Below are 22,294 nucleotides of genomic sequence, written 5' to 3'. Positions count from 1 at the left end.
GTGATACCTTTTGCTAAAGGCAGCGCCACGGGAATTTTATTATTACTTTCCGTTTTAGTGCCAGTAGGGTACGAAAGAATTTTAGGCCTTTTTATTTCGCCATCGATATCTTCTAAGTGCAAGGGACAGGGAATGAAATCTCAGCCGATTATTCCGTGGTTACTGTCTAAGAGTAACTCGGAAAAGCCTTACTTCGTGGTTAGTGCTCTGTTTACCATTCCCTAAATTCAATTAGGAACATTGACCGTACCGCCGGGCGCCGCCGTAAGCATTATATTATTAGATTATATGAAATACCGTTTTTTTTTTTATCCATATATACTAGCGGCAACCCGTGGTAGCGTTACTTGCATTCTTTATATTAGGAGAAATTGATTTAGCATAAAAAAAGTTATAGTGAGGCAACTTTAAAAAAAGACAGACATGCTATCGCGACTTTTGTATAATATTAAAGTAGAAAAAGTCTGTCGTACATTATTTTAACAAAACTCAGGCAGCAGCGCACGCAGTGAAAGCTCTTAAGAGGTAAAAAACGTCCCCGATTTTGAAACATTCTTGATCTCTGCTCGTGTTAGTCTTAGCGTGATGTTATAAATCCTGTAACCATCCTCAACAAATGGGCTATCTTATACTGAATCAATTTTTTAAATGTGACCAGTAATTCCTGAGATTAGCGTCTGCAAACAAACAAGCAAACAAACAAACAAACAAACAAACAAACTATTCTGTTTGATATTATTAGTACTTGTTGTGAAGTATACACAACAAATAGAATTGTTAGTTTTTACTAGAAAGGAAACTGAAAAATATGAAGTACCTTGTTGCATTAATTCTAAAAGTTTAATGATTGAAATTTTAAGAAAATAAAGCTACAAATCGGAGTTTTAAAACTATAAACCCTTTCTTTGGAAAGGACACTGCAAACCGACGAGTCTATACCTCAGCCTCGTACGAAAAAGTGTCACATAACCATAACATGAGTCTGTCAATTTTATTCCGTCAGCTATGGTTAAGAACACTCAATTAAAAAAATATCAAACAGTTTTTGAGACCAACTTTCAAACTTGTTTCTTATTATTTTGGAGATATTGGGTCATAGCGATTCGCAACTTTTTCAGCAGCTTCATGCGACTCCTTTCCTGTATTGATATTCTTGGTATAAAAATAGAACAACATAATTTACTTTTTTTTTTGTAAATAGATTCAGTTGAGAAACCATCAATTTATAGTCAGAGAAAAATTTCAGAATATGTATTTATTTTTTTATTTTGAAAAGATTTTTTAATGGTGCTGAGGCTGTGGCGCCACAAGATTCAATTAATGAGAGATATGATATCTGTATTTATTAGCATATCTTTCTACACAAAAATACCAACTGAAGTGATTCTTCATTAAAAACTCATCAGCTAAGCATTTTCCATCTCCATCAAAATGTTAAAATATGTTGGTGTTGATGGTTTTGAGTTTTAGTACTTGATTTTTTTAAAACTAAACAAATTGTGTTTATTTGCTTGCGTTGCTTTTTATTGTAGGGAAATTGACGCACTAGAAAATGTTATAATTGATGATTGTGTGAATTGGAAATAATTGAATTATTGACAATTGGAGAAGTATGTTTTTCATTAAACACTATAGTAATTTTTGATGAATCTAATATTGGGAAATGGAATATGGTACAGAGTTATATGGAGACTTTATGTAAGGGTGTTTTTTTCAATGACAGTATCGTATTTATAACTCTGTCAATTATGCTCACATCACATCACAAATTAGGTCAAAAAAGATTATCCACGCTTGCAAAATTTAGCCATAGGGGTATTTTGTATGTGCGTTATTCGTATACATTATTACTTTGGATGAGGTTGGCGATTTTGTATTTAGAATGACGTAGGGCAAAATATTGCCTTGATTGGTTGAGCGTGTGCGTAGGTCCTTATTGTGGGATGTGATTAAGTTGTAAATATAGATTTTCATACACAGTTTTCGAAAGTAACGTATTTTAAGTATTTGATGTAGGTATTGCATCAATCTGGAAACAATGACGTAGGATAAATTTTGTTTTCAAATCTGCATGTAAGTAATTGATGCTTTTTTAAGACGTGTAGTTTTCAAGGAGAGTAAAACGCATATAATTTCGCACCTCCGGTTCAATATCGACGCAATTGCAATTTTTTCTGAAATTGAGTTAAGAACGCCATAATGTCCCAAATGTCCGTGGTAAAATTGACGTGATTGTATCTTTGCTAGTGCCCAAAAGAGGCCACTTTTTTGTTTGACACAAAAGTTTAAACTATAAAATTTTTCGGAGAAACAAAGCCGTAATGTACGTTGCGCTCCACAATAGTTCAAACCCTTCACAAGCTCAAAAAAGAAACAGGTGAAAGATATAAAAGGTAATAATATGAACTCTAACTCACTGAATAGTCAGCTATTTTTAGGACTCTTGAAGTCGATTCTGTAGGCCTATTTTAGGGCGATATAGTATTTTCAATAAGCAAGCAAACTTTAACCGTGATTCCTGAACATTTAAGAAAATTGCATTTACGTCATTATTGCACCGGAGGTGCGATTTATTGATATGGGCAATAATTTATAAATAAAAAAAAGGGGCTGGGAAGCGACCCTTACTGATAACTTTCAAAGTTTTCGTGTTTTGTTAAAAAAAAACTTTGTCAGTTGAATTCTAAAAAAAATTAAAAAATACAATAATATTTTCCATAAAATGAAATATTTTGATTTCAAAATCTATTTTTGTTAACGAGATTTTTAGTTGAATACCAATTTTAACCAATTTTAGTAGCATTTGCGAACTATTTTATGTAGATTTTATTTTTTTTATAAAAAAACTGACTGTTGGATTTTAATAAAAAAATTACTGAATATCGAAAACAATGATTTCTGTGAGATAAAAAAAGTTTGAAGCTTACGTTTTTTATTTTCGAAAAGATATTTGAGTCGAAAGTAAATTTTTACCAAATTTTAGTATTGTTGATATATTTTGTAAGAAATCTGTCAATTCGATTTTTCTCAAAATTTTACTGAACATTGACAACAATATTTTTAAAAAGATAAAACTAGTTTAAGGCCAATAACACAAAGTTTTAAAAAGATATTTGATATTTGAGTAGAAAATAAATTTTTACCAACTTTTTTTTTTTAAGGTTTCTATTTTACTATGAATTCGAATTTTCTCAAAATTGTACCGAATGTTGAAAACAGTATTTCTTATAAGAAAAAAGTAGTTATAAGCCATAATTTTAAATTTTTTAAAAGATTTTGGCCCGAAAAATCAATTTTTACCAACTTTTATTTATGTTTTTCTTAGGTTTAAGTTTTTATTTCGACGAAACTTTTAGGGGTTAGCTAGGCTTGCCTAAGATCTAATATGTATTTTATTTTGTAGACAAGGTATATAAAGGGTGATTTTTTTGAGGTTAGGATTTTCATGCATTAGTATTTGACAGATCACGCGGGATTTCAGACATGGTGTCAAAGAGAAAGATGCTCAGTATGCTTTGACATTTCATCATGAATAGACTTACTAACGAGCAACTCTTGCAAATCATTGAATTTTATTACCAAAATCAGTGTTCGGTTCGAAATGTGTTTCGCGCTTTACCTCCGATTTATGGTCTACATAATCGACCAAGTGAGCAAACAATTAATGCGATTGTGACCAAGTTTCGCACTCAGTTTACTTTATTGGACATTAAACCAACCACACGAATGCGTACAGTGCGTACAGAAGAGAATATTGCGTCTGTTTCTGAGAGTGTTGCTGAAGACCGTGAAATGTCGATTCGTCGCCGTTCGCAGCAATTGGGTTTGTGTTATTCGACCACATGGAAGATTTTACGCAAAGATCTTGGTGTAAAACCGTATAAAATACAGCTCGTGCAAGAACTGTAGCCGAACGATGTGCCACAACGTCGAATTTTCAGTGAATGGGCCCTAGAAAAGTTGGCAGAAAATCCGCTTTTTTATCGACAAATTTTGTTCAGCGATGAGGCTCATTTCTGGTTGAATGGCTACGTAAATAAGCTAAATTGCCGCATTTGGATTGAAGAGCAACCAGAAGCCGTTCAAGAACTGCCCATGCATCCGGAAAAATGCACTGTTTGGTGTGGTTTGTACGCTGGTGGAATCATTGGGCCGTATTTTTTCAAAGATGCTGTTGGACGCAACGTTACGGTTAATGGCGATCGCTATCGTTCAATGTTAACAAACTTTTTGTTGCCAAAAATGGAAGAACTGAACTTGGTTGACATGTGGTTTCAACAAGATGGCGCTACATGCCACACAGCTCGCGATTCTATGGCCATTTTGAGGGAAAACTTCGGAGAACAATTCATCTCAAGGAATGGACCGGTAAGTTGGCCACCAAGATCATGCGATTTGACGCCTTTAGACTATTTTTTGTGGGGCTACGTCAAGTCTAAAGTCTACACAAATAAGCTAGCAACTATTCCAGCTTTGGAAGACAACATTTCCGAAGAAGTTCGGGCTATTCCGGCCGAAATGCTCGAAAAAGCTACCCAACATTGGACTTTCCAAGACCACCTAAGACGCAGCCGCGGTCAACATTTAAATGAAATTATCTTCAAAAAGTAAATGTCATGGACCAATCTAACGTTTCAAATAAAGAATCGATGAGATTTTGCAAATTTTATGCGTTTTTTTTTTTTTAAAGTTCTCAAGCTCTTAAAAAATCACCGTTTACATATATCATATAAAAAATCAGCTGCAGCTTTTTGCGGCCCTTTAGGTAACGACTTATATGATGCACTTCAAAATTGCATAAGGAGTTATCGTAAAACTGAATTTATAAGGTGTTATGTAATTTGTGTACAATCTTTTGGAATATAATTCCTGGCATCCTAAGGCGCTCTCATCTTTTTTTGACAGGGTCCAGGCCTCAGCGCCTGGACGATGAGTGTCTTATAGATGGTGATTTTAGATGCTCGAGAGAGGACTTTACTTCTCAATTGCCTTCTATGTCCAAAGAAGCAGCGATTTGCAAGAGTTATTCTTCGTTTGATTTCAGCGCTGGTGTCGTTGTCTGTGTTTATAGCGGTGCCTAGGTAGACAAAGTCCTTAACTACCTCAAAGTTATAGCTGTACATGGTGACGTTTTGTCCAAGACGTCGTTGCTCAGTGTCCTTTTTTGGATGACAGCATATACTTGGTCTTGCCCTCATTAACCACTAAACCCATCTTCTTCGCTTCCGTCGCAATGCTCAGGAACGCTCCACTGACATCACGCTTTGATCTTCCAATTATGTCAACATCATCTGCGTATCCGAGTAATTGGATGGACCTTTGGAAGATTGTGCCTCTAGTGTTGACAGTTGAGTTTTGCACAATTCTTTCCAGAACGATGTTGAAGAAGTCGCATGACAGTGCATAGCCTTGTCTAAAACCTTTATTGACATCAAATGCATCGGTAAGATCTTTTCCGACCTTGATAGAGCAGCGTGCATTCTCCATCGTCAAACGGATAAGTTTGACAGGGATATTAAAACTAGACATTTCTCGGTAGAGCTCTTCCCTATAGATGCTGTCATTCGCGGCTTTTAAATCGATAAAGAGATGGTGAGTATCGATTTGAAGCTCCTGGGTTTTTGTCCAAGATCTGTCGTAGTATGAATATTTGGTCGATAGTGGACTTTCCTGGTATGAAGCCACACTGATAAGGACCAATCAGGTTGTTGACGACGTTCACATAATACGGCTGAGAGGATTTTTTACGCAATGTTAAGGAGACTGATGCCTCTGTAGTTGGCGCAGTTTAGAGGGTCTCCTTTCTTATGGATCGGGCACACTATGCTGAGATTCCACTCATCGGGCATGCTTTCTTCCGACCATATTTTGCAGATGAGTTGGTGCATGCTCCCTACAAAGTCATCCCCTGCTGCTTTAAATAGTTCGGCAGCGATGCCGTCAGCTCCAGCAGCTTTGTTTGACTTAAGTTTAGATATAGCTATATTCACTTCGGCAAGGTCGAATAGGCGGAATTGTTGATCTGCGTCGCCGAGGTTGAGTGGTTCTATCTCCCTTACAGCGAAATTCGGTTCGTCATCGCCGTTATATAATTTGGAGAATATGGAAATCTCAGCATCGACTGCGGTTCTACTCCGATGTTCCCCTGGTCGTCTTTAAAGGCTTCGGTTCGTAGCTGGTACCCTTGGGAGGTTTTGTTTACCTTTTGGTAAAATTTACGAACCTGATTCCTGTTGTGACATCCCTCTATCTCCTCGATCGCGCGCTCATGCTCTCTTTTTTCCGTCTAAGAAGCCGGTGTTCCTCTCTCCTCTTCTGCTCGTAGAGCTCGCGAGCAGCTCTAGTCCTTTTGTGCAGCGCCGTTTTGTATGTCTCTTGTTTCGTCGTCACACCAGGGGTTTCGCTGTAGTGGCCGTGTGAAACCTAGCACTTCAGAGGCGGCATCTCTGATGGCTGCAAGGCAATGTTGCCACTGGTGCAAATGGTAGACATGTGCATTCAAGAGGACACAAGCATCCACAGGCTTTTCTCAAAACCCACCTCTGTCTATCAACTCCTACTCTCACCTCGCCGCGGTGAACATCGGGTGCCTAGTACCTCAACTGGAGATTGGGTTCCAACCCCAGTGGAAAGTTGTTGGGGGCAGCAAACGAGAGAGGGGTGAGGGGTGTTTCCACTAAGGCACCTCTCCTTATCCAAGCGACCGCGAACGAATTCTCGAGATGGAATCAACGGTGGCGTTTACAGTTCCAGTAAGGTTGAACTACTTAGTCAACTCCTTTTTCGACATATTCGAAGCCCAGGGCTGTAAAGAGCGGTTTATCCGGCTCCCATTCCTTGGAGTTATACTAAGGATCTGTCCCTCCAGGTTGGATGTTGTGCCGTCGGGGTGACTTCCTGGCCACGTAAAAATACCTTTAATTGTGAAGCACCAACAAGCCTCAGATACGGACGGATTAAAATGAAACAATATGACCTGTCAAAATCAAACCGTCTCTATTGGAAAACACGTAGATACATAGTTCAAGAAATACAGCAAAACTCAGCTTGCGTTGTAATTATCCCTATAGTCTTGATTCATAGTCTATATGTTCATACGTTTCTATCTAAATATGTAAAATGAATTTTAAAACTTCACGCGCAATAACATTTTGTCTGCATTACTTTTCTCGCACACAAATGATGAGTGTCATAATTTTTAATTTACCAGTTTTTAAATTCATGATGAACACACCCTTTATTGTTCTATTTAAAGAAAAATCAATTTTTGTTTGCTTGAAACTGAAACTGATCACTCGAAAGTTCTTTGTTCCAAATTATAAAACTTCTCAGGATTCATGGCGCTATGCCATAATCTAGATATTTATGAAGGAAAGTAAAAACAAAAAAACGTACAAAAATAATCCGGAAATAGAGCCAAACCAATTGTGATTTCAAAGTTTATTGTTTTTTTTTTTTGGTATGGTATGTTTTCCATGAAAGGAAAATTTCAATAAAAATGTATCCTATTTCATGTTAACAAACAAAATCTAAGGACTCTCCAATAGTTCCAATTTTTTTTTGTATCAATGACTTTTTTGGGTTCTTTTTTCTTTAGTCCAAACTAAACCTACCTACAGTTTTATATTGAACAAAAAGTAGGTAAGGTATATGTGGATTGGATACTTTTCAAAAGCCATACCTTCTTTTTTAAATGTAAGAAAACCTACTTCATAAAAAAAGGAAAAACAAAACACCTCAAACCCCCTCAAACAACCACAATAATGTAGGAAAAAGTGGCACTACCGTCGCTTCCGTCCGTCGTCGGTCTGTAAATTGTAGACGAACGAAGAAATAAATACTTCTTTATTTTGTTTTTGTTGTTTAAGCGTAAACACAGACCAAGGTTCGATGAGAAAAACAACAAACCCCATCATTTCGAAGGGAACGAATTCGTGAGCGAAAAATAAACTAAACTCACAATCCCCATTGCATGTTTACGGAAGTTACTCAAAAAATAAAAATTAAATGTATGTACAGTGACTCTCACGAATAACCGAACAGGGAAAAAGTTAAAGTTCGCAATGCGATTTCTTCAAGTATGGAAATAGTAGAACTTAATCATCATTTTATAACATATTTTAAATCAAATTAAGCTAAAATTGAAGAAAAATATACTTCTTGTTATTCATTCTGTGCTCAAAAGGTAAAGGCTCTTAAGTCGACTTAAGTGGTTTTAGATGTTTATCCTTTTTTTATATATATTCTCTTAACAAACAAATTCCTTAATTTAGTCTAGTAACTTTGTCATTTGAATAAAAGAACACCTTGCATTAAATTTGGTGTTTCAAATTATTTGTTTATGATGTTGGCACAATTAATTTATACAATACACATTTCCGACCTAAAGCGCTGAGCGCAATATGTCCAAAAACCTGATAAACCTTTTTGTTTATTGATATTTCTTAACCTGATCGAGAATTTTGTATAATACAATTATGTTCTACAATTTAAAGGCAAATAAATTAACTACAGTTAAAGCCTAAACTTGTGTCTGTAGATGAAACGGGCTTCAAAATACATTTACAAAATTAGCTTAAATATGGTCAAAAAACAAAACAATTTGAAATATGTCTGAAGTGAGAAGATTGTGCGAATCAGAGGGAGAAGCAGACAAAAAATGGTAAGGAATAGGGGTTTTGTTAGGTGGGAGAGGTAATGTTTCAGAAAAGAAAGTTGACATACAAAATCCTAGATTAGAAGTCAATGGCAACACCTTCATAACTGTGATTTAACTTAATTCAAAGCCAGAAATCCATTCTTGCAGTAACTTTTTAAAAAATGTTGCTGTCCATAGTTTCACAAACAAATAATTTTAAATCTCAAAGTTAAAAACAACAGACAAAATATTTAAACAAAAATATTGATTATTTTATGTTATTGAGTACTATTTTTTTCCAGTAATGAATATCCTTGTCAATTATTTTTTAAACACCAAAGACTGAAATCTGAAAATATATTTTAGTTTATGAGAAAATTGGAAACTATATTATTTTTTATTTAAGTAGTCATTTCTTTGGACAGAGAGAGCCGTTTCCGTATTTCCGGTTGATACAATTTTTCTTCTGTGTTAAGGCTTACAAATAATTCAGGTTTTCGAACTCGAGATCTGAAAGCAACATGGTATAAACTCAAAAAAACCGCGAAAGTCGTTAGTTTTATTTTCAGCTTTTCTGATTTTAACCCTAATGGACTAGTTTCATGACCATAAATACACTTTACGATTTGACCCCAATCCTGTTTCTGTGTACCCGATACTTTCCGAAGTACAACAGAAAAGAAGACATATTTAGGCGCCGCCGCCGCCGCCGTGTAGTAACGTCGTAAAGATACTTTTCCAGTCAAATGACAATATTATTACTAACCTTATATAGAATTAGCACCAAAAGGAAAACAGAAGCCTTTGGAAATTCGAAAATTAACTTTGTCGCATAGCCAGGATGGTTAATCAGTCCTTCTACAATTATACACATAGCTTTACGAATAAATAATGGAAAAAGCATTCATAATGTAAGAAGAAAAAACACGAAGCTTATAGACGTATGATGAGAAGCTTTTTCTTAAAAAACTAAAATCCGTCCTTTTCTTCAAAATACTTAAAGATTTTGACTAGCATCGAAACCAGCAGAAAAAGAATCATCAGTTCTTCGAACGAAACGAACATTTTGGAAAAGATTCTATGTATTTTTCAACATAGTCGACTTTATTTCTTCAACCCGTCAAAAAAATAGGCAATGAACTTCTCTGTTGACGCAAATGTCTGCTTTGCAAGTGACTTTTTCAAGTCTGAAATTAAAAAGAAGTTGCACGGGGCTAAATCTTGTTGTTTGTTGCCCAATTTGGCCGTGGAGAGGGCGTTGTCGTGGTGGGCGAGCATTTTTTGTTTGTAATTAGTCGTCGAATTGGCTTAATAATTTGGCATACTACAGCATTTTGACGGTTTTGCCATTCTCTAGGTAGTCCATGTAGATCACACCTTGTGATTACCAGAAAACAGATGCCATTACCTTTCTGGTCGATATGGCAATCTTCGCCTTTCCGGAGCATGTTTGCCGGACGAAGTCTATTGTTTGGACTCTTCCTTGGTCTATGAGAAGTATCAATTAACCCCGGTTTTGTCGAAGTTCGCAATTACACTTAAGCAGTGCAGTGGGTTTTGTTACGTTATCCTTCGTATTCGCTGTTTTCAAAACCAATGTGCTACCACGCTGAAACTCGTTATACCAGAAGTCACCGTTGACAGCAGCCAAGCGTTCTTTGGTTTGGCTGCGCGATTTCTCTTTTAAACAAGAATCGAATCACCGAACGGTATTGTTCTTTTCCTATTTTACTAAAATTTGCGGACATGTCCGTTTAAACGCGCCATCAGAACAAAACTACGTAGCCGAAATTTCGACAGTAGCAGTCTACGAGAATATTCTATAAATATATATGGCTGGAAGAAAATCAAGAATTCTCTCACAAGCTTCTGTGAATCTTGGTGGTGGGTTGGTTATTACGAGTATATGAAGATGTGTTGCACGTTCTTGTGCTACTAAATAGCATTTTGTAGAAAGTAAAATGTATCAAAAGGATATCATCAATATTTTGAAACAACATTTTGGGCTCAGTGTCAGTGAGCTCGGAATTCAAGACAGCTTCATGGTCTATCAAGACAGCACAGCTATCCAAAGCATATATCTTGCACAGCTAGGTCGTGGTTAATGTGTTATTGATGTCTTAAAGTTCTTAAAACATATAAAATCTTGAGAATATATATGATACACTGGGCCGAGTTGCTCAAAAGAAAAGATAGAAGATAAAAGAAAATAAAAGAAGTCTTAAAATATGCTAAGCACTGCTTTAATAGTTTCGAAGAACTTGTAGCAAACAGTTTCTGAGGTTTTAGCAAAGTCTCTAAATGGCTTTAAAATGACCACAGCTAGAATAATTGATTATACACTCACTTTTCAGGGAAGCTATACAACTTTTAGGGTATTACAAAGGATCTACATTCGTCTAAGTGTGGTGATAACTAAATCAATCGCCAACCCAATTACTAAATCTATGCTAAAAACTTGTCTCTTCAATATCTCGACGCCTTGAGAAAGCCATTAAAACGAAAGTAACTATGTATTTAATATTAAATGTTTGATTAGGTGTGAAGTGTCAAATTATAAAGTTGCTTTTGTTTTATTTACTAATTTAGTGTTTATTTATTTAAATTTTAATTTTGGTTAATTTTAAACAGAAACTAGTTTTAATGTTACATAAAATGGTTTTCCTGGAGAAAATGCATTGCGCAAATTTGTGTTTCGTGCCTCCAATCAATCGTGGGAGCCACTGTATGGTCTTATTTATAGATTGATTCAGAAGAATTAGCATTACAAAATAATAAAATTACATATATAAGCTTAGATGCATATAAATTAAAATTAAATCTTTTAAAACATCAACTGGTAACCTAGATATGATAAGCAACTAAACAGCAGAGAACTGGTGGCGCAATCGATGCGATGGCCGGCCGAGCGGTTGTCGTCGCCTTGCCACTGGCTCTGCTAACTCGTGCTGGGCCAGAAGCAAATTTTCACGGATTTGTCTGAAAATAATTAAATTAATATAGTGCAGCGTTCACGCTGACTATAAATAAATGCTACCATTTGTGGCACGACGCGACGAACGGTCGGTGTGGCGGGTCACCATCCATGTATAGATACATTTTATGAAAGCATGGCGTTATCTTAAAGCCGGCATAGCTAGACTTTCTGTATGCAATATACTGAAATTGAAAATAAACGCACATTCTATATGTTATGCATTATGTATAAATTATTTTAGATTTATGATTTAATTAAATTTCACTTTTATTATCCAGTTAGTTGAGTATAATCGGTATTTTAACCATACAATTAAGTAACCTATTAAAGGCTTTAATGTTTAATTAATTGGAAACATATAATCATAGGATGTAATATGCAGTCTAGGCGCTTAAGAAACACCTCATTCGGTCGGTTTTAAACTAATTTTATAAGTAATAGTAAAATGATTTTTATTTACAACTAAATATCTAGAAGTTAACATTTTCAAATAAGATTTCAAGTTTCTTTTGAAGTTAAAAATGCAAAATTTACGACATTGACAAACTTCGTCTGTCGGGTAGAAGAAATATATTTATATAAAACAATGATATCAATTTTAACGTGATTTGAAGCACAAACAAAATAATATCAAATTTTGTATGATCAGCAAAAAAGCAATAAATTGTTAGGTATAAAATTTGGTTTAAACTGCAATAAGCGGGTAATCGACTAGGTTTAATAAAGAGCATGTTGGCAATATTTAAAGAGGCTGCGCTAGCCCATTGCTCCATTTAAAATTTCAAAAAGTTTTTCCAAGGATATAAAATTTTCCCGAAAATGCAACTGACGAATTTCTTGTAGAATAGGACAAGCAGCAACAAAATGGTAAATATCTTCATTCACTCTTCCGTTACATAGATCACATAGCTGGGGCAAGTCTGGTTTGTTTACATTTGTAGTGTGAAAGGATTATCAGCAAGCAGAACTAGATCGTCCGCGTACAACAGGACTTTGATTAAAATGTTAGCAACATTAACTCCACCCGGAAGAAGATTGCCGACATCATCTATGAACAGGACAAATAATAATGGGCTGAAGATACAACCTTGAGGAACACCTGAAGTTGTTTCAAATCGATTTGAAAATGTGATGCCGTCCCATACCCTTGCATTTGTTGATGAAAAAAAAATTGCATGCACTGAGAAACTTTCGTAATCAACAAAGCAAGTGTATAGTTTTTTTTCCTATCTATAAATTGTTGAGCAATGCTTGAAATGGCAAAGATATGATCCATGGTTGACAAAACTTGGGTGGAAACCGGATGCTCAAAAGACTGTTATCCTCAATCCATTTTGTGAGCCTTTCATGTAGTAAAAGTTTTTCTTATTGAATTTATAATTGAAATACTTCTATAATTTTCCGCAGCGTTAACATCACCTTTTTTAAAAATGACAAAAATTACAGATTCGTTGAAACTGATAGGTACACATCCATCATTGTACAACTTGTTCTAAAAGGACACGAGGTAGTTTTTGAAATCAATATTGCTGTTTTTATAAAACTCGACTGGTATGCCGGCCGTCTAGGCCAGGAGCTTTGCTATTTTTCATTTTTTGGAGCGTTACTTCCAATTCGGGCAATGAGAATTCTAAATCCAACTCGTTGACTTTAGTATCAAGTGGCGCGTAATCAAAGGTATGAAGGTCTTCATCAGCTGAGAGTAGAGTTTTAAAAAAGCTGCTAATGTCTCACCTTCTAAAGAGAACCTCATACCCTGATTGCGCCCACCAAGTGCGCGCACTGTCTCCCAAAATATCTTTGAGTTTGTGCAGTTTTCCAATTTCTTAGCCACGTTTTTTAAATAGGTGATTTTCTTAACTGAGCACATTTTTTTAAAATCATTATTAATGCGAAGATAGATGTTTTTGAAAAATTGAGAATTGGTCGTTCTAAGCAGTTTTAAGTAAACAAACGAAAGTTTACGGAGATTTCTGCAATCCTTATCAATCCATACATTTTTAGCTACAAAAGTGTGTAAACTCTTCAACCCAAAAGGGGCTGCAGTCTTTATAACCCGTTCTATACTTTCACACACCACTTCAGACGAGACTGGGGATTGTTGGGGCAGAGATAGCAAGTGCCGAGAGAGGAGGCTTCTATAGAGTGCTGCATTGTTCTCCGACCACTTCAGCTTATTAAAACTACAAGGTGTAGCTAGCTGGTTTGGCTCTTTTAGCTGAATTTTAATAACAATTGAAAAATGAGCCGAATAGTTGACAAGTGCAACTTCAAAGTCATCGATAATGTTCAGGCAGTCCTCTGAAATCACAGCAAAGTCAATCACGGATTGTCCCTGCCCGCTAACAAAAGTGAATTCGCCACATGCATCACTATTAGAATTTTGATATTATATCCTTTACCCATAACAATTTTTCCCTCAAAAGTATTTTTGTTAGCTGATGCGGAAGACTTGATGTACTGTATTCGAATATTGTTTTTGATATAAAGGGTGATTTTTTTGAGGTTAGGATTTTCATGCATTAGTATTTGACATATCACGCGGGATTTCAGACATGGTGTCAAAGAGAAAGATGCTCAGTATGCTTTGACATTTCATCATGAATAGACTTACTAACGAGCAACGCTTGCAAATCATTGAATTTTATTACCAAAATCAGTGTTCGGTTCGAAATGTGTTTCGCGCTTTACGTCCGATTTATGGTCTACATAATCGACCAAGTGAGCAAACAATTAATGCGATTGTGACCAAGTTTCGCACTCAGATTACTTTATTGGATATTAAACCAACCACACGAATGCGTACAGTGCGTACAGAAGATAATATTGCGTCTGTTTCTGAGAGTGTTGCTGAAGACCGTGAAATGTCGATTCGTCGCCGTTCGCAGCAATTGGGTTTGTGTTATTCGACCACATGGAAGATTTTACGCAAAGATCTTGGTATAAAACCGTATAAAATACAGCTCGTGCAAGAACTGAAGCCGAACGATCTGCCACAACGTCGAATTTTCAGTGAATGGGCCCTAGAAAAGTTGGCAGAAAATCCGCTTTTTTATCGACAAATTTTGTTCAGCGATGAGGCTCATTTCTGGTTGAATGGCTACGTAAATAAGCAAAATTGCCGCATTTGGAGTGAAGAGTAACCAGAAGCCGTTCAAGAACTGCCCATGCATCCCGAAAAATGCACTGTTTGGTGTGGTTTGTACGCTGGTGGAATCATTGGACCGTATTTTTTCAAAGATGCTGTTGGACGCAACGTTACGGTGAATGGCAATCGCTATCGTTCAATGCTAACAAACTTTTTGTTGCCAAAAATGGAAGAACTGAACTTGGTTGACATGTGGTTTTAACAAGATGGCGCTACATGCCACATAGCTCGCGATTCTATGGCCATTTTGAGGGAAAACTTCGGAGACCAATTCATCTCAAGGAATGGACCGGTAAGTTGGCCACCAAGATCATGCGATTTGACGCCTTTAGACTATTTTTTGTGGGGCTACGTCAAGTCTAAAGTCTACACAAATAAGCCAGCAACTATTCCAGCTTTGGAAGACAACATTTCCGAAGAAATTCGGGCTATTCCGGACGAAATGCTCGAAAAAGTTACCCAAAATTGGACTTTCCGAATGGACCACCCAAGACGCAGCCGCGGTCAACATTTAAATGAAAATGAGCAATCTCACGTTTCAAATAAAGAATCGATGAGATTTTGCAAATTTTATGCGTTTTTTTTAAAAAAAAAAAGTTCTCAAGCTCTTAAAAAATCATCGTTTATATGTGAGGTGAAGATCAAGGGTATAGTAATGTCCGTTCATTGCCAAAGAGTAGTTTGAAGGTTTGAATAGCTCTACAAACCGTCTGAAATAGTTTCCATTTGGTTTTTAAGTTGCTATTTCTTTTTGCTAGGAAGTATTGTCACGTCGAGCTTATGCTGTTCTTGGCTGCAATGTTTCTTGAAAACAACATATTTGCTGAAAGTAAAAATCTTAAGTAAGTATAGTTGGAGACAATTCGACTTCTTTCTCCATTTAATATCCAATTTTCTTGACTAGATAACCTTCCACCATTTCTGAACACTATTATCTCGAAGCATCCCTGTTTGACTACAAAAAGTGTCTCAAAATATTTGGAAAGCTCTTCTCCCGTCCAAACAGCTGATTGTGTGTTGAATTATATATCTTCTATCAAGTTTACAAACGTTGTCGAAACACCTATTGTGTTTAGTTTGTAGATAAGCAAATTTCTTGAGATTTTATCAAATGCATTTTTTAGATCGACACAATGCATACACCTTCTTTTTTTGTGCCAACTTCAGATGAACAATTGATGCCAGATTATAAATACTTGGATCTAACATTCTTTCATTTTCATATTGGAGACTTTTAGCTTGAAGTTATACTCTACTTTTCCCCTTGAACACACACTATTTCGAACTCTCTGAATATAGAGTGTTCATAAAAATAGCAGTTTATTTGCTTTTATAGTTAAAACGTTTTTATTTTTCGGTAAGTAAATATTTTACTATTTGAAACATTCCTAAGTTATTTGAGTCCATTATTTGTGAAGTCATATCGTTTAATTGTAAGTCTATAATTTGTGACAGTCAACATGGTTTTGTTCAACTTACTAACCTCATTCATTTCAGTACTTTTTGTTTAGATTCGTTTGAAAAACGGAAACAAGTTGACTGTGTCTTCACAGACTTCAGTAAGGCCTTTGATAAATTGTGACATAAAACATTAACTTCCAAACTTAAATCCCAAGGCTTTAACGATTAATTTGTTAGTTGGGTTGCGTCGTACTTATATAATAGATCATACAGCATAGTTTTAGGAATGAGCGGTCATCATATTTTTATACCAACTTTGGCGTACCACAAGGTAGCCACTTAGGACCTTTACTATTTATTTTGTACGTTAATGACTTACCTTCTATTATGAAACACTTTGTAAGACCAATATTGGAATATAGCTGCATAATATGGGTTCCCTTTTATTCAGTCCATATAAACAGAATAGAATGAGTACAAAAAAGATTCATGCGCTTCTGCCTCATTTTCTTCCCATGGTCCAATAGGCTCGAACTTCCATCGTACGATCATAGGTTCACGCTCATAAATCTTCCATCGCTTTCTTAACACAGTGAGTTCATTCAGCTGTGCTTAGTTATAAAATTAATCAATGGGTCAGTCATATCACCATCATCAATTTTGGAACAATTAAACTTTATTTATAGCCGTTCAAGTATTAGAAGACAAGTTCCTTTACGTCCTATATCAAGCAGATCGAACTACGCTAAAAACAATCCCCTCAACCAACTGATTTCAGTTTACAACAAGTATTACTTTTTGGTATATTTCGTAAGTGATGATTTTAAAAGTAAAACATTTAAAGTAAATTTTTTCAATACTTCAGTTTAGCTTGTTTTTTGTGACATAAGTAGCTGTTAAAAATCCAAAGTACTTATTTCCTGTTATTATGAATGAAATATTAGAAGTTTATATTAAAAGCCTTTTTGTTTTATTTGGAGAACAGCTTATTTCAACGCGGCCGACTTAATCTTGTGATTTAAAACCACTAGAATTGCTGCAAAAAACGGTAAGAAATTGGGCATCTCGGCTAGAATTTATTTGAGACAGACGCGACGGCAGTCACTCGCCTGAATCATTTTAAAAACATAATTTATATCACCTCCATTCTCTTCGGCTACGTTAGTTTTTATTTTTTTTCTCAGGGGGAGGCCGAAGGGTGAGCCAAAACTTTTCAAAGCTTCGTTAACACCTATAAGTTGTAATATAGCATCTTCCACATCTGTGTACTTGACTGTTTTATTAGGGCTACCTCCGGTTGCTCTTTGGTTAGCTTTATATTCTGTCGCTTTTTTCCTTACATGTCTTTTCTCGTCATTCCAAACATTATAAAGCATTTTTTAATAAATTTGGTTTTATGATAATAGAAGAACATGTACCTTTTTCCACTCAGTTTTTGACTGGCCCTGCACTCCAAAACTCTTATATATCTTTATTTTCCTTCGAATAGCCTCTGGCGATATCGGGGTGTAATTGCACTTTATTCAAAAGCAGCTCGCATTGCCTTCTATTTGTTGTTTTACTTCTTTTAGTAGGAATTATTATCGATTATTTTGTTGTTATTTATAAACATTTCTTACATTTTCCGCCAAAGTTGTCCTTTTCCGCCGCCAAATTTTGAGTGAAAAAAAAGAGTTTTCAAAGACTTAACGTTCCACCTGAAAATAAAGTTCACATTTGGGGGAAATTATTCGAAGTGGAAAATTTTCCGTCCGAAACTCACAATAAGGAAAATGTGAAATTTCATTTTTTTCGGACATAATCCTGAAAAAGTGAAACTTACAATATTGGTGAATAGCAAATCCTCAACTTTATAATAAAGCTAAATTCCTGGCTATAACATTAAATTATATGTGTTTTATTTTTTCTTCAACACCACACGTTTATAAAAACACCCTTTATTGCAAACAAAGCTTTTCTTTGACTATGATATTATGTATGCGTTTTCGTAGCTGTACCAAAACCTTTAAAATAAGTATATAAATTGTGAACTATTTTTAAGCTAGTCAGTTGCAATAAAACCTTTAATATTGAAAATCGTTTTTAAGTTTATTTTGTTTGGTTCTCCCTTTTCACTCCGTGCCCCTTATAAAATGTACTTTAATAAATTTAAAAAAAACAGCATTGCACCCAAAATAACAATATATTGTTTTTTTTTTTAACAGTGCGATATTTTCTAAAGTACAATGAATATGTGAAAGGTTATTGTTTGTTATTTTTCATTACCTTAAATATCTTTAAGCATGTTTTTAGTAAAAAGCTGTGAAAACTACAAGTTGCGTGTTTTTGTTTAATTTAAGATATGAAAACAAAAATCACTATTTACTGTAAAAAACTCACATAGAATTTTTCCAAGTCATGAACTAACAAAACTCGTTGCAACAATCAATTATTGCTTAGGCGTGAATTACATGTTTGTTTTTTATTTTTGTTTTAACAAATAGAAAATTGTCGCTGTCGTCGTAGGTTGTCGAAAGTAAATCACAAATAATCAAATGCAAAATTCAATGTGATCTGCATTTATAAGAAAATATTCAATCCATGACATGTAGGCCAACAACCCACATTGTCTTAAGCAGTAGGCTGAAAAGTGTCTTGAGTGGAATAAATTGGAATAACCAATTGGATAAAATGGTCTTGAGTTGAAGAGAAAAACATATAAATTATTAAAGAAAATCTCACTATAATTTTTAGATTAAATCACTATAAAGTTGCATCATGTGTCTATTTTCTTAGTCAAGTTTTGTCTTCATATATTGTTTGATTTGCATCAAAATCAATTGGTACGCAACAATATAATGGAAAATATCCACCTTCCGCTTTTTTGCTCTTTATGCAATGCTTTATAAAAAGTGTTATATTGATCGGATTTAGTTCAAATATGCGTCGTTTTGTTTGATAATGTGTTTCCATCTAGACGGCAACTTCATAACAACCCCCTCCTTATTTGCGAAGACCTCGGGCAGCCACTTTTCACAAGCCTCTTTTGAGTTCAACTTTACAGCAAAAAGTTCGTTCGCCAACGACAGTAACCAGTGGTAATCACTTGGCGCTATGTCTGGGCTATATGGTGGATTCGATTAAACCTCTCATCCGAGCTCCCGTAGCTTCTGACTAGTCATCAACGAAGTGTGTAGTCTGGTGTTGTCCTGTTGAAACACTACACGGGTCTAGTTATTTGCAGTAGTTGTCTGCACAGAAAAAAAAGTTGTCATATTAACAATCGTCGATAGTCAACCTGAAATTTGGCCAAATGGTGGCATTGACTCCAAAATAGTCAATATGACAACCTTATTTTTAAAAATTGACTACTGGATAGTCAATAGAACAATTTTAGATTATCAATTATTGGTAGTCAATATGACAACAAAAGTAGTCAATAGAACAACTTCGGTAGTCAATATGACAATTTGGTTGTCATGTTGACTACCCGAAATTGACTATCAAGGATTGTTATATTACTACCACCCACTAGTCAAAGTAGATTTCGGTTTTCAAAAAAAATTGTCATACTACCGTGGTTGTCGCATTGACTACCGCAGTTGTCATATTGACTACCGCAGCTGCCGTATTGACTACCGCAGTTGTCATATTAACTATCGCAGCTGTCGTATTGACTACCGCACTTGTCATATTGACAACCGCAGTTGTCGCATTGACTACCGCAGTTGTCATATTGACTACCGCAGCTGCCGTATTGACTACCGCACTTGTCATATTGACAACCGTAGTTGTCTTACTGACTACCAAAATAAACTATCGAGAATTGTTACATTGACTACCGCAGTTGTCATATTGAATAACCCAGTTGTCGTATTGACTACTGCAGTTGACTATCGCAGTTGTCATATTGACTACCAAATTGTAAAAAAAATTCGGATCCCAAAATTGACAACCGAAAATTGTTCTATTGACTATCGCGGCTATCGGCTGAAAATTGACTACCAAATAGTCATATTGATTACCAAAATAGTCAATAGGATGACTTTTTTCATTCTGTGTGGCGAAATGGGTGCAGCTCATAGTGGATGATTCCCTTCCAACCTACCAAACACATATCAAAACCTTCCTGGCCGTCAATCCCAGCTTGGGCACTGTTTGGGACGATTCACCGGCCTTCGACCGCGACCGCTTTCGCTTGATATTATCGTATGTGATCCATTTTTCGTCGTTAGTCGAGTTTGTTCCGTTTTAGCAGCATATCGCAGGCGTTGATTCGGTCCAAAAAGTTTTTTTGCGTGAAATCAAGTGGAAAACACAATTAATCTCATGGAACGTTTCTCTGGCGGATTTTCCTTTAACGAAGGAATGAAAATTTTAAAATATCTTTCAATCGTGTATACTAAGATTAAGACTGATACCAGTCCCAACGATAGGACACTGTTAAAAAAATGAAGCTAAGAATAGACAATTGGAAAATCTTCCAATAATGACACAACAATTTTAACCAGTTTTTTATCAACCATGTAAATACCCAATTTTGTTAAAAGTGATACAAGAAATTGTCAGCCAAACATTGACCAATTTTATATAAAAACGGGGCGACTTCTTATAATCGTTTAATTTCGTCTAAGCACAAAATTGTTTGCATTTTTGAAAAATTGGACGATTGTTCACTAATTGGATGTTGAATGATGTTCTTGCTAAGGAAATAGCACATGGAAAAACTTTACAATTTATCCAGGAGATAATGACCAGATTATGTTTCTGGGATGCAGGTTGTACGTAGTTTGGCAAGAAAATTACCTTCTGATGAATCTACCAATTTTTTTGTTTTCTAAGGTCTTCCAACCATGTAAACACACAATTTTTAATTTGAAGACAAAAAGCTTGTCAAATGTCAGCCGATTTTTTAACACAAAATTTTCAAATATTGGGATTAAATCAACCAACCGTAAACGGCCGTTTTTGCTCAATAGAAAAATAAGCAATTTTCACCTAATTGGATGCTATTCGAATACTTTTGACAGTTCGGCGAATATTGGAAAATCTTCCAATCATGTATAATTAGCTTTAGTTAATTACGTCCTCAGAGATATAAAGTTCGTGGGTTATCACTAGCGAAATATAGGGCCTTTACTATTCCTACGCGCCATCGTGTGCCTTTTCCGTTGATGGGTTTGAGCTCCCTTCCGCTCTTTCATATAAATTCACATAAATTCCGTAAGATGTTTCTTAAATACCTATTATTGAAAATCTGTATCCGTATAAAATTTTTTAATGGAAATTTAAGCGGAACGGTCATAGCTTTTTTTAAGCTGATAGAGTTGTTGCTTTAAATGATGGACAACATCCCGAACGGGATGTTTCGGTTAAAACAATACTTCCAAGATACTGAAAACTTTCTACTTTGTGTATTGGTTGTTGAGCAATGTTTATCAGAGAGTTTTTCCCGCATTGATTTTCGATCCCACGATTTCTGCTTCTCTCGTCAAGCTCGTTGTAATTTGATTTTGTTAATTTATTCTATAAGAAAGCAAGCATAGATCGTCTACGTAGTCTAGATGTTTCAGGTGCGTTGTCAGAGTCTATCTTATTTCTCCGTTCCATGTCAAGATTGCTCAGAGCACATCACTGATTTGATTAACAATAAAAACAAAATTGGCGACAGTATGCAGCCCTGTCTGACTCCTTTCGAACTTCAAACTCTTCCGACAGCCTTCCTCTTCGTAAAATGTGACATTTGGAACTTTCATAAGCTACCTTCATAATAGAAATGAGTTTATCTAGCATACCCCTCCTTCGCCAAGCAAACAAAATTTCTGTTGAAGCTGTCAAAGCCTTCTCAAAACAGTAGTGAAGTAGTGATCGATATTCAACGCATGGTTTTGATACGATCAATGCAAGAAGATCCTAATTGTGTAGCGTCAAGTGTTGCTTCGACGTATTCACTTACGCATTCTAGTCGACAGTCTTCGATACTATTTTCGAGACTGTAGGCCCAACGCAAATACACTTCCAATGTCTACTTTTTTGAAAACTTGATAATTATTTCTTTTTTCAACACTTTGGGGAAGCGTTCAAAGTGTCTTCCCTGACTAGAGAAGTACAGTGTTACGCGTTGGAGACTTGTCCGATCCCAACCATTAAA

General features: G+C 35.6%; 1 protein-coding gene and 1 long non-coding RNA gene across 4 annotated transcripts in view; one reads left to right on the top strand and one right to left on the bottom strand.

Moving 5' to 3' along the window:
• LOC129953191 (PP2C-like domain-containing protein CG9801) overlaps positions 1-22,294 on the top strand; it is a 95,699-nt gene that overhangs the window by 56,037 nt on the left and 17,368 nt on the right. Inside the window, exon 1 of one of the 2 annotated variants that reach the window (XM_056066094.1) lies at positions 18,247-18,404. The exons of the other annotated variant lie outside the window; for it this stretch is intronic. The gene's annotated coding sequence lies outside the window, so the exon portion shown is untranslated. Of the gene's footprint in view, positions 1-18,246; positions 18,405-22,294 lie in introns of those variants that run through there. 2 annotated transcript variants of the gene reach the window in all.
• On the bottom strand, positions 16,972-18,282 carry LOC129953196 (uncharacterized). 2 transcript variants are annotated; one of them, XR_008782458.1, is made up of 5 exons: positions 18,196-18,282; positions 17,987-18,116; positions 17,784-17,861; positions 17,583-17,728; positions 16,972-17,513 (listed from the first exon to the last, which is right to left on the bottom strand). It is a non-coding gene; the product is annotated as an uncharacterized LOC129953196 (long non-coding RNA). The 2 variants fall into 2 exon arrangements; XR_008782457.1 differs by having other exon boundaries at positions 17,583-17,861.

Source organism: Eupeodes corollae, chromosome 1 (assembly GCF_945859685.1).
Source record: "Eupeodes corollae chromosome 1, idEupCoro1.1, whole genome shotgun sequence".
NCBI classification, from domain to species: Eukaryota; Metazoa; Arthropoda; class Insecta; order Diptera; family Syrphidae; genus Eupeodes; species Eupeodes corollae.
This window is presented reverse-complemented; position numbering and strand designations above follow the sequence as displayed.